The 12,455-nt window shown below is 37.3% G+C and overlaps 1 non-coding gene across 1 annotated transcript; it reads right to left on the bottom strand.

The window, feature by feature from the left end:
• Positions 1-5,379: 5,379 nt before the first annotated feature.
• Positions 5,380-5,487, bottom strand: LOC112704591 (small nucleolar RNA R71). Its single transcript, XR_003155208.1, has one exon. It is a non-coding gene; the product is annotated as a small nucleolar RNA R71 (small nucleolar RNA).
• Positions 5,488-12,455: the final 6,968 nt, after the last annotated feature.

The following is a 12,455-nucleotide window of genomic DNA, read 5'->3' as shown; positions in this document are numbered from 1 at the left end:
CCAACCCAATATGGCCGAACTTAACCCCTCTCCCTCCACTATATAAACCCCTCCATTCTTCTTCATTTTCACACAACACAACCTTCTCTTCTTCTCCTTGGCCAACACACAACCCTCTCTCCCTCTCCTCCATATCTTCTTCTTCCTCTTCTATTCTTTCTTTCGTTGCTCGAGGGTGAGCAACATTCTAAGTTTGGTGTGGTAAAAGCATAGCTTTTTGTTTTTCCATAACCATTGATGGCACCTAAGGCTGGAGAAACCTCTAGAAAGAGGAAAGGAAAGACAAAAGCTTCCACCTCTGAGTCATGGAAGATGGAGAGATTCATCTCAAGGGTCCATAGCTCAGTAGAAGAGCATTTGACTGCACATCAAGAGAGCCTGAAGATTTCCCTCATCAAGAAATCCCTGAGATACCTCAAGGGATACATTTTCCTGCACACAATTATTGGGAGCAACTAAGGATATGAGCACCAAAATCCCGATGGATCAAGCAACAAAGGCAAGGAAGAGATATTGAGGAGCTCAAAAAGCACCATTGGTCCTTCAAAAAGGCGCCACCCTCACTAAGGTGGACTCATTCCTTGTTCTTATTTCTCTGTCTTTCGGTTTTTCATGCCATATGTTTATCTATGTTTGTGTCTTCACTAGATGATCATTAGTATTTAGTAACTGTGTCTTAAGGCTATGAATAATTCCATAAATCCTTCACCTCTCCTAAATGAAAAATGTTTTAATACAAAAGAACAAGAAGTACATGAGTTTCGAATTTATCCTTTAATTTGGTTTAATTATATTGATGTGGTGACAATACTTTTTGTTTTCTGAATGAATGCTTGAACAATGCATATTTTTGATCTTGTTGTTTATGAATGTTAAAATTGTTGGCTCTTGAAATAATGATGAACAAAGAGAAATGTTATTGATAATCTGAAAAATCATGAAATTGATTCTTGAAGCAAGAAAAAGTAGTGAAGAACAAAGCTTACGAAAAAAAATTTTAGAAAGAAAAAGAAAAAGCAAGAAGAAAAAGCCAATAGCCCTTAAAACCAAAAGGCAAGGGTAAAAAGGATCCAAGGCTTTGAGCATCAATGGATAGAAGGGCCCAAGGAAATAAAATCCAGGCCTAAGCGGCTAAATCAAGCTGTCCCTAACCATGTGCTTGTGGCATGCAAGTCCAAGTGAAAAGCATAAGACTGAGTGGTTAAAGTCGTGATCCAAAGCAAAAAGAGTGTGCTTAAGAGCTCTGGACACCTCTAACTGGGGACTTTAGCAAAGCTAAGTCACAATCTGAAAAGGTTCACCCAGTCATGTGTCTGTGGCATTTATGTATCTGGTGATAATACTGGAAAACAAAGTGCTTAGGGCCATGGCCAAGACTCATAAAAGTAGCTATGTTCAAGAATCAACATACTTAACTTGGAGAATCAATAACACTATCTGAAATTCTAAGTTCCTATAGATGCCAATCATTCTAAACTTCAAAGGAAAAAGTGAGATGCCAAAACTGTTCAGAAGCAAAAAGCTACAAGTCTCACTCATCTAATTAGAACTAATATTAGTTGATATTTTGGATTTATAGTATATTCTCTTCTTTTTATCCTACTTGATTTTTAGTTGCTTGGGGACAAGCAACAATTTAAGTTTGGTGTTGTGATGAGCGGATAATTTATACGCTTTTTCGCATTATTTTTAGGTAGTTTTTAGAAAGATCTAGCTACTTTTAGGGATGTTTTCATTAGATTTTTTGCAAAATTCACATTTCTAGACTTTACTATGAGTTTGTGTGTTTTTCTATGATTTCAGGTATTTTCTGGCTGAAATTGAGGGACCTGAGCAAAAGTCTGATAGTAGGCTGACAAAGGACTACTGATGCTGTTGGATTCTAACCTCCCTGTCCTCGAAATAGATTTTCTGGAGCTACAAAACTTTAAATGGCACGTTCTCAACGGTGTTAGAAAGTAGACATCCAGAGCTTTCCAGAAATATATAATAGTTCGTACTCTATTTGAGATTAGATGATGCAAACTGGCGCTCAACGCCAGTTCCATGCTGCATTCTGGAGTCAAACGTCAGAAACACGTCAAAAACCAGAGTTAAACGCCAAAAACATGTTACAACTTGGCGTTTAACTCCAAAAGAAGCCTCTGCATGTATAAAGCTCAAGCTCAGCCCAAGCACACACCAAGTGGGCCCCGGAAGTGGATTTCTGCATCAATTACTTATCTCTGTAAACCTTAGTAGCTAGTTTAGTATAAATAGAACTTTTTACTATTGTACTAAGAGTCTTTTGGATAGACTCTTTGATTATCTGGATTTTACATCCTTGATCACATTTGGGGGGGCTGGCCATTCGGCCATGCCTGGACCACCATCACTTATGTATTTTCAACGGTGGAGTTTCTACACACCATAGATTAAGGGTGTGGAGCTCTGCTGTACCTCGAGTTTTAATGCAATTACTACTATTTTCTATTCAATTTGGCTTATTCTTATTCTAAGATATTCGTTTCACTTCACCATGACGAATGTGATGACCCGTGACACTCATCATCATTCTCACATATGAACGCGTGACTGACAACCACTTCCGTTCTACCTTAGACCGAACACGTAGCTCTTGGATTCCTTGATCAGAATCTTCGTGGTATAAGCTAGAATTTTTGGCGGTATTCATGAGAATCCGGAAATTCTAAACCTTGTCTGTGGTATTCTGAGTAGGATTCAGGGATTGAATGACTGTGATGAGCTTCAAACTCGCGATTGTTGGGCGTGATGACAAACGCAAAAGAATCAGTGGATTCTATTCCGACATAATCGAGAACCGACAGATGATTAGATGTGCTGTGACAAGAGCATTTGGACCTTTTTTACTGAGAGGATGGGATGTAGCCATTGACAACGGTGATGTCCTACATACAGCTTGCCATGAAAAGGAGTAAGAAGGATTGAAAGTAGGAAAGCAGTATGTTGCAGAGATTCAACATGGACAAAGCATCTCCATACACTTGTCTGAAATTCTCACCAATGATTTACATAAGTATTTCTATCTTTATTTTATTTTTATTTATTATTATTATTCGAAAACTCCATAACCATTTATTATCCGCCTAACTGAGATTTACAAGATGACTATATCTTGCTTCATACCAACAATCTCCGTGGGATCGACCCTTACTCACGAAAGGTTTACTACTTGGACGACCCAGTGCACTTGCTGGTTAGTTGTGTGAAGTTGTGAAGAAAGTGCAGAGTTAGTAGATGCGCATACCAAGTTGAATGCCATTATTAGAGATCACAATTTCGTGCACCAAGTTTTTGGCGCCGTTGCCAAGGATTGTTCGAGTTTGGACAACTGACGGTTCATCTTGTTGCTCAGATTAGGTAATTTTATTTTCAAAAAGTTTTCAAAAATCTTTCAAAAAATTTTTTTCTTTTTCATTTTTCCAAAAATTAATTTTCGAAAAAAAATTTAATAAAATCATAAAAATAAAAAATATTTTGTGTTTCTTGTTTGAGTCTAGCCTTAATTTTTAAGTTTGGTGTCAATTGCATGTTTTTAAAACTTTTGCATTTTTTCGAAAATTCATGCATGTGTTCTTCATGATCTTCAAGTTGTTCTTGACAAGTCTTCTTGTTTGATCTTGATGTTTTCTTGTTTTGTGTCTTTTGTTGTTTTTCATATGCATTTTTGCATTCATAGTGTCTAGGCATTAAAAATTTCTAAGTTTGGTGTCTTGCATGTTTTCTTTTCTTGAAAATTTTTCAAAAATAAAACTTGATGTTCATCTTGATCTTCAAAGTGTTCTTGGTGTTCATCTTGACATTCATAGTGTTCTTGCATGCGTCATTGGTTTTGATCCAAAATTTTCATTTTTTGGGTCATAATTGTGTTTTTCTCTCACATCATTAAAAATTCAAAAAATATATCTTTTCCTTATTTTTCTCAAAATTTCGAAAATTTGAGTTGACTTACTCAAAAAATTTTTAAAACTTAGCTATTTCTTATAAGTCAAGTCAAATTTTCAATTTTAAAAATCTTATATTTTCAAAACTTTTTCAAAAATAAAATCTTTTTCATTTTTTATGATTTTCGAAAATTTAAAAATATTTTTCAAAATCTTTTTCTTAATTTTATCTCAAATTCTTGAAAACTTGCTAATAATTAATGTGATTGATTCAAAAATTTGAAGTTTGTTACTTTCTTGTTAAGAAAGGTTCAATCTTTAAATTTTAAAATCATATCTTTTAGTTTCTTGTTAGTCAAGTAATCGATTTTAATTTTAAAAATTAAATCCTTTTTTTGAAAATATCTTTTCAATCATATCTTTTTCAAACATATCTTTTCAAATTATATTTTTTTCAAAAATTTAATTTCAAAATATCTTTTCTAACTTCTTATTTTTTTAAAATTGATTTTTAAATCTTTTTTAACTAACTAATTAACTTTTTATTTGTTTTAAAATTCTTATCTTTTTCAAAACCAATTAACTACTTCCTCCTCTCTAATTTTTGAAAATTCCTTTCCCCTTTTTCAAAATTCTTTTTAATTAACTAATTGTTTTTAATTTTAATTTTAATTTTATTTCTTCTCTTAATTTTTGAAAATCACTAACCCTTTTTCAAAATTAATTTTTGAAAATCTATCTCTCTCTTCTTCTTCTATTTATTTATTTATTTACTAATACTTCTCTTCTACTCAAGAATTCGCACCTATCTTCCCCCTTGTGTTTAGATTCTTGACTCTTTTCCTTCTTCTATTCCTTCCTTCTTCTACTAACATAAAGGAATCTCTATACTGTGACATAGATGATTCCTCTTCCTTTTATGTTCTCTTCTCTTCATATGAGCAGGAACAAGGAAAAAGGCATTCTTGTTGAAGCTGACCCTGAACCTGAAAGGACTCTGAAGAGGAAACTAGGAGAAGCTAAAATACAACAATCCAGAGACAACCTTACTGAAATTTTTGAACAAGAAAAGGATATGGCAGCCGAACCCAACAACAACAATGCAAGGAGGATGCTTGGTGACTATACTACACTTACTTCCAAGTTTGATGGAAGAAGCATCTCAATCCCTGCCATTGGAGCAAACAATTTTGAGCTGAAACCTCAACTAGTCGCTCTAATACAGCAAAACTGCAAGTTTTATGGACTTTCATCAAAAGATGCCTATCAGTTTTTAACTGAATTCTTATAGATCTGTGAGACTGTTAAGACCAATGGAGTAGATCCTGAAGTCTACAAGCTCATGCTTTTCCCTTTTGCTGTAAGAGACAGAGCTAGAACATGGTTGGACTCACAACTTAAAGATAGCCTGGACTCTTGGGATAAGCTGGTCACGGCCTTCTTGGCTAAGTTCTTTCCTCCTCAAAAGCTGAGCAAGCTTAGAGTGGATGTTTAGACCTTTAAACAAAAAGATGGTGAATCCCTCTATGAAGCTTGGGAAAGATACAAGCAGATGACCAAAAGGTGTCCTTTTGACATGCTTTCAGAATGGACCATTTTGGATATATTCTATTATGGTCTATTTGAGTTCTCTAAGATGTCACTGGACCATTCTGCAGGTGGATTCATTCACCTAAAGAAAACGCCTGCAGAAGCTCAAGAACTTATTGACATGGTTGCTAATAACCAATTTATGTACACTTCTGAGAGGAATTCCGTGAATAATGGGACGCCACAAAGGAAGAGAGTTCTTGAAATTGATGCTCTGAATGCCATATTGGCTCAGAACAAAATGTTGACTCAGCAAGTCAACATGATTTCTCAAAGTCTGAATGGATGGCAAAATGCATCCAACAGTACTAAAGAGGCATCTTCTGAAGAAGAAGCTTATGATCCTGAGAACCCTGCAATGGCAGAGGTAAATTACATGGGTGAACCTTATGGAAACATTTATAATTCATCTTGGAGAAATCATCCAAATTTCTCATAGAAGGATCAACAAAAGCCTCAACAAGGCTTTAATAATGGTGGAAGAAACAGGCTCAGTAATAGCAAGCCTTTTCCATCATCTTCTCAGCAACAAACAGAGAATTCTGAGCAGAGCACCTCTAACTTAGCAAACATAGTCTCTGATCTGTCTAAGACCACTTTAAGTTTCATTAGTGAAACAAGGTCCTCCATCAGAAATTTGGAGGCACAAGTGGGCCAGCTGAGTAAGAAAGTCCTTGAAACTCCTCCTAGTACTCTCCCGAGCAATACTGAAGAGAATCCAAAAAGAGAGTGCAAGGTCATTGACATAATGAACAAGGCCAAACCTAGAGAGGAAGAAGAGGACGTGAAACCCAATGAGGAAGACCTCATGGGACGTCTCTCAAGCAAGAAGGAGTTCCCTATTGAGGACCTAAAGGAATCTGAGGCTCATATAGAGATGATAGAGATCCCATTAAACCTCATTCTGCCATTCATGAGCTTTGAAAACTATTCTTCCTCTGAAGAGGATGAAGACGTAATTGGAGAGCAAGTTGCTCAATATCTAGGAGCCACCATGAAGCTGAATGCCAAGTTGTTTGGTAATCAGACTTGGGAAGGTGAACCTCCCTTGCTCATTAGTGAACTAGATACATGGGTTCAGCATGCTTTAACTCAAAAGAGACAAGATCCTGGTAAATTCTTAATACCCTGTACCATAGGCACCATGACGTTTAAGAAGGCTCTGTGTGACCTAGGATCAGGCATAAATCTTATGCCACTCTCTGTAATAGAAAAGCTGGGGATCATTGAGGTACAGCTTGCCATATTCTCATTACAAATGGTAGACAAGTCAGTAAGACAAGCTTATGGATTGGTTGAGGACGTGTTACTAAAGGTTGAAGGCCTTTACATCCCTGCTGATTTAATCTTAGACACTAGGAAGGAGCAGGATGAATGCATCATCCTTGGAAGACCTTTCCTAGCCACAGCAGGAGCTGTGATAGATGTTAACAGAGGAGAATTAGTCCTTCAATTGAATGGGAACTACCTTGTGTTTAAGACCCAAGGGTGTTCTTCTGTATACATAGAGAGGAAGCATGAAAAGTTTCTCTCAGTACAGAGTCAAACAAAGCCCCCACAATCAAACTCTAAGTTTGGTGTTGGGAGGCCACAGCCAAACTCCAATTTTGGTGTTGAATCCCCACATCCAAACTCTAAGTTTGGTATTGGGAGTCTACAACATTAACCTGATCACCTGTGAGGCTCCATGAGAGCCCACTGTCAAGCTATTGACATTAAAATAGCGCTTATTGGGAGGCAACCCAATTTTTATTTATCTAATTTTATTTTTATTTTATTATTCCTTTATGTTTTATTAGGGTCATGATCATGTTGAGTCACAAAATAAATACTAAAATTAAAAATAGAATCAAAAACAGCAGAAGAAACAGCACACCCTAGAGGAAGGGCTTACTGGCGTTTAAACGCCAGTAAGGAGCATCTGGCTGGCGTTCAATGCCAGAACAGAGCATAGATCTGGCATTGAACGCCAGAAACAAGTAGCATCCTGGCATTTAAACACCAGGATTGCACCCTGAGGAAAGCTGGCATTCAATGCCAGAAACATGTTGTAGACTGACGTTGAACGGCCAAAACAAGCATAGAGCTGGCGTTTAACGCCAGAAACAAGCATCAATCTGGCTTTAAACGCAAGGATTGCATGCAGAGGGTGTTTTACACGCCTAATTGGTGTAGGGATGATAAATCCTTGACACCTCAGGATCTGTGAATCCCACAGGATCACCTCAGGATCTGTGGACCCCACAACATCCCTACCTACCTCAACTCACCCTCTCTCTCTTTTTCACACAATCCAATAAACACTCTTCCCCAAAACCCTTCACCAATCACCTCAATCTCTCTTCCCCATCACCTCTTCACCACTCACATCCATCCACTCTTCCCCCTAAAACCCACCTACCTTCATAATTTAAAATCTCTTTCCCACCCAACCCCACCCTAAATGGCCGAACCAACTCCCTCTCCCTTCACTATATGAACCCCTGCATCCTTCTTCATTTTCACACAACACAACCCTCTCTTCTCTCCCTTGGCCGAATACATATCTCTCTCGCTCTCCTCTATATTTTCTTCTTCTTCTTCTCTTCTTTCTTCTCTTGCTCGAGGGTGAGCAATATTCTAAGTTTGGTGTGGTAAAAGCATAGATTTTTTGTTTTTCCATAACCACTTATGGCACCTAAGGCTGGAGAAACCTCTAGAAATGGGAAAGGGAAGACAAAAGCTTCCACCTCCGAGTCATGGGAGATGGAGAGATTCATCTCAAGGGTCCATAGCTCAGTAGTAGAGCATTTGACTGCACATCAAGAGAGCCCACTCATGGACCTCAACAAAGAGCATGAGGAATTCCCTCATCAAGAAATCCCTGAGATACCTCAGGGGATACATTTTCCTCCACAAAATTATTGGGAGCAACTAAGGATAGGAGCACCAAAATCACTAGGGATCAAGCAACAAAGGCAAGGAAGAGACACAGATGAGCTCAAGGACACCATTGGTCCTTCAAGGAGAAGGCGCCACCATCACTAAGGTGGACTTATTCCTTAACTTCCTTGTTCTTATCTCTCTATTTTTCGATTTTTGAGGTTCATGTTTTGTCTATGTTTATGTCTTTATTACATGATCATTAGTCTAGTAACTATGTCTTAAGGCTATAAATAATACCATGAATCCTTCACCTTTCTTAAATGAAAAATATTTTTTAATTCAAAAGAACAAGAAGTGCATGAGTTTCGAGTTTATCCTTGAAATTAGTTTAATTATATTGATGTGGTGACAATACTTTTTGCTTTCTGAATGAATGCTTGAACAGTGCATATTTTTTATCTTGTTGTTTATGAATGTTAAAATTATTGGCTCTTGAAAGAATGATGAACAAGAGAAATGTTATTGATAATCTGAAAAATTATAAAATTGATTCTTGAAGCAAGAAAAAGCAGTGAAGTACAAAGCTTGCAAAAAAAAGTGGCAAAAAAAATAATAATAAAAGAAAAAAAAGAAAAAGCAAGCAGAAAAAGCCAATAGCCCTTAAAACCAAAAGGCAAGGGTAAAAAGGATCCAAGGCATTGAGCATCAATGGATAGGAGGAACCAAGGAAATAAAATCCAGGCCTAAGCGGCTAAATCAAGCTGTCCCTAACCATGTGCTTGTGGCATGCAGGTCTAAGTGAAAAGCTTGAGACTGAGTGGTTAAAGTCGTGATCCAAAGAAAAAAGAGTGTGCTTAAGAGCTCTGGACACCTCTAACTGGGGACTTTAGCAAATCTGAGTCACAATCTGAAAAGGTTCACCCAATCATGTGTTTGTGGCATTTATGTATCCGGTGGTAATACTGGAAAACAAAGTGCTTAGGGCCACGGCCAAGACTCATAAAAGTAGCTGTGTTCAAGAATCAACATACTTAACTAGGAGAAATAATAACACTATCTCAATTATGAGTTCCTATAGATGCCAATCATTCTAAACTCCAAAGGATAAAGTGAGATGCCAAAACTGTTCAGAAGCAAAAAGCTACAAGTCCCGCTCATCTAATTAAAACTAATATTCATTGATATTTTTGGATTTATAGTATATTCTCTTCTTTTATCCTATTTGATTTTCAGTTGCTTGGGGACAAGCAACAATTTAAGTTTAGTGTTGTGATGAGCGGATAATTTATACGCTTTTTGGCATTGTTTTTAGGTAGTTTTTAGTAGGATCTAGCTACTTTTAGGGATGTTTTTGTTAGTTTTTATGTAAAATTCACATTTCTGGACTTTACTATGGGTTTGTGTGGTTTTCTGTAATTTCAGGTATTTTCTGGCTAAAATTGAGGGACCTGAGTAAAACTCTGATAGAAGGCTGACAAAGGACTGCTGATGTTGTTGGATTCTGACCTCCCTGCACTCAAAATGGATTTTCTGGAGTTACAGAACTCCAAATGGCGCGCTCTCAACGGGTTTGGAAAGTAGACATCCAGAGCTTTCCAGAAATATATAATAGTCCATACTTTATTCGAGATTAGACGACGCAAACTGGCGTTCAACGCCAGTTCCAGGTTGTATTCTGGAGTCAAACGCCAGAAATACGTCACAAACCAGAGTTAAATGCCAAAAACATGTTACAACTTGGCGTTTAACTCCAAGAGAAGGATCTGCATGTGTAAAGCTCAAGCACAGCCCAAGCACACACCAAAGTGGGCCCCGGAAGTAGATTTTTGCATTAATTACTTATTTCTGTAAACCCTAGTAGCTAGTCTAGTATAAATAGGGCTTTTTACTATTGTATTAAGGGTCCTTCTCCCTAATTTCAAATTTCATATCATATTTTGAGGGCTTGCCATTCGACCATGCCCGAACCACTATCACTTATGTATTTTCAACTGTAGAGTTTCTAGACACCATAGATTAAGGGTGTGGAGCTCTGATGTACCTCGAGTTTTAATGTAATTACTACTATTTTCTATTCAATTCAGCTTATTCTTGTTCTAAGATATTCATTGCACTTCAACCTAATGGATGTGATGATCCGTGACACTCATCATCAGTCATCCTTATGAATGCGTGATTGACAACCACTTCCGTTCTACTTTAGAACGAGCGCATATCTCTTGGATTCCTTGATCAGAATCTTCGTGGTATAAGCTTGAATTATTGGCAGCCATTCCTGAGAGTCCGGAAAGTCTAAACCTTGTCTGTGGTATTCCGAGTAGGATTCAGGGATTGAATGACTGTGACGAGCTTCAAACTCGTGATTTTTGGGTGTGATGACAAACAAAAGAATCAATGGATTCTATTCTGACATGATCGAGAACCGACAGATGATTAGTCGTGCTGTGACAAGAGCATTTGGACCTTTTTCACTGAGAGGATGGGAAGTAGCCATTGACAATGGTGATGCCCTACATACAGCTTGCCGTGGAAAGGAGTATGAAGGATTGAAAGTAAGAAAGCAGTATGTTGCAGAGATTCAACAGGGACAAAGCATCTCCATACACTTATCTGAAATTTCCGCCAATGATTTACATAAGTATTTCTATCTTTATTTTATATTTTATTTATTATTAATTTCAAAAACTCCATAACCATTTATTATCCGCCTAACTAAGATTTACAAGATGACCATAGCTTGCTTCATACCAACAATCTCCGTGGGATCGACCCTTACTCACGTAAGGTATTACTTGGACGACCCAGTGCACTTGCTGGTTAGTTGCGTGAGTTATGAAGTTATGTTTGGACCATGTTATCATGCACCAAGTTTTTTTGGCGCCATTACCAGGGAGAGAACGAACAACGAATTCACATCTAAATCACAATTTTGGCTATCACAGGTCCAAGTGAAAAACTTGAGACTGAGTGGTTAAAGTCGTAATCCAAAGCAAAAAGAGTGTGCTTAAGAACTCTGGACACCTCTAACTGGGGACTTTAGCAAAGCTGAGTCACAATCTGAAAAGGTTCACACAGTTATGTGTCTGTGGCATTTATGTATCCGGTGGTAATATTGGAAAACAAGTGCTTAGGGCCACATCCAAGACTCCTAAAAGTAGTTGTGTTCAAGAATCAACATACTTAACTAGGAGAATTAATAACACTATCTGAACTCTGAGTTCCTATAGATGCCAATCATTCTAAACTTCAAAGGATAAAGTGAGATGCCAAAACTGTTCAGAAGCAAAAAGCTGCAAGTTCCGCTCATCTAATTAGAACTAATCTTCATTGATATTTTGAGATTTATAGTATATTCTCTTCTTTTTATCCTATTGATTTTCAGTTGCTTGGGGACAAGAAACAATTTAAGTTTGGTGTTGTGATGAGCAGATAATTTATACGCTTTTTGGCATTGTTAGGTAGTTTTTAGTAGGATCTAGCTACTTTTAGGGATGTCTTCATTAGTTTTTATGCAAAATTCACATTTCTAAACTTTACTATGAGTTTGTGTGTTTTTCTGTGATTTTAGGTATTTTTTGGCTGAAATTGAGGGACCTGAGCAAAAAATCTGATTTAGGCTGAAAAAGGACTGCTAATGCTGTTGGATTCTGACCTCCCTGCACTCAAAATAGATTTTCTGGAGCTACATAATTTCAAATGGTGCGCTCTCAATGGCGTTGTAAAGTAGACATCCATATCTTTCCAGAAATATATAATATTCAATACTTTATTTGAGTTTAGAGGACGCAAACTAGCGTTCAACACCAGTTCCATGCTGCATTCTGGAGTCAAATGCTAGAAACACGTCACGAACCAGAGTTAAACGCCAAAAACACGTTACAACTTGGTGTTTAACTCCACGAGAAGCCTCTGCACGTGTAAAGCTCAAGCTCAGCCCAAGCACACACCAAGTGGGACCCGAAAGTGGATTTCTGCACTTAGACTTATTTCTGTAAACCCTAGTAGCTAGTCTAGTATAAATAGAACTTTTTACTATTGTATTAGACATCTTTGGTCTCATTTTTAATCTATTGTTCATCTTAGGAGACTATTGAT

The sequence above is a fragment of the Arachis hypogaea genome, chromosome 7 (assembly GCF_003086295.3).
Source record: "Arachis hypogaea cultivar Tifrunner chromosome 7, arahy.Tifrunner.gnm2.J5K5, whole genome shotgun sequence".
NCBI classification, from domain to species: domain Eukaryota; kingdom Viridiplantae; phylum Streptophyta; class Magnoliopsida; order Fabales; family Fabaceae; genus Arachis; species Arachis hypogaea.
Note: the sequence above shows the minus strand (reverse complement) of the source record. Positions and strands in the feature narration are given on the sequence as shown.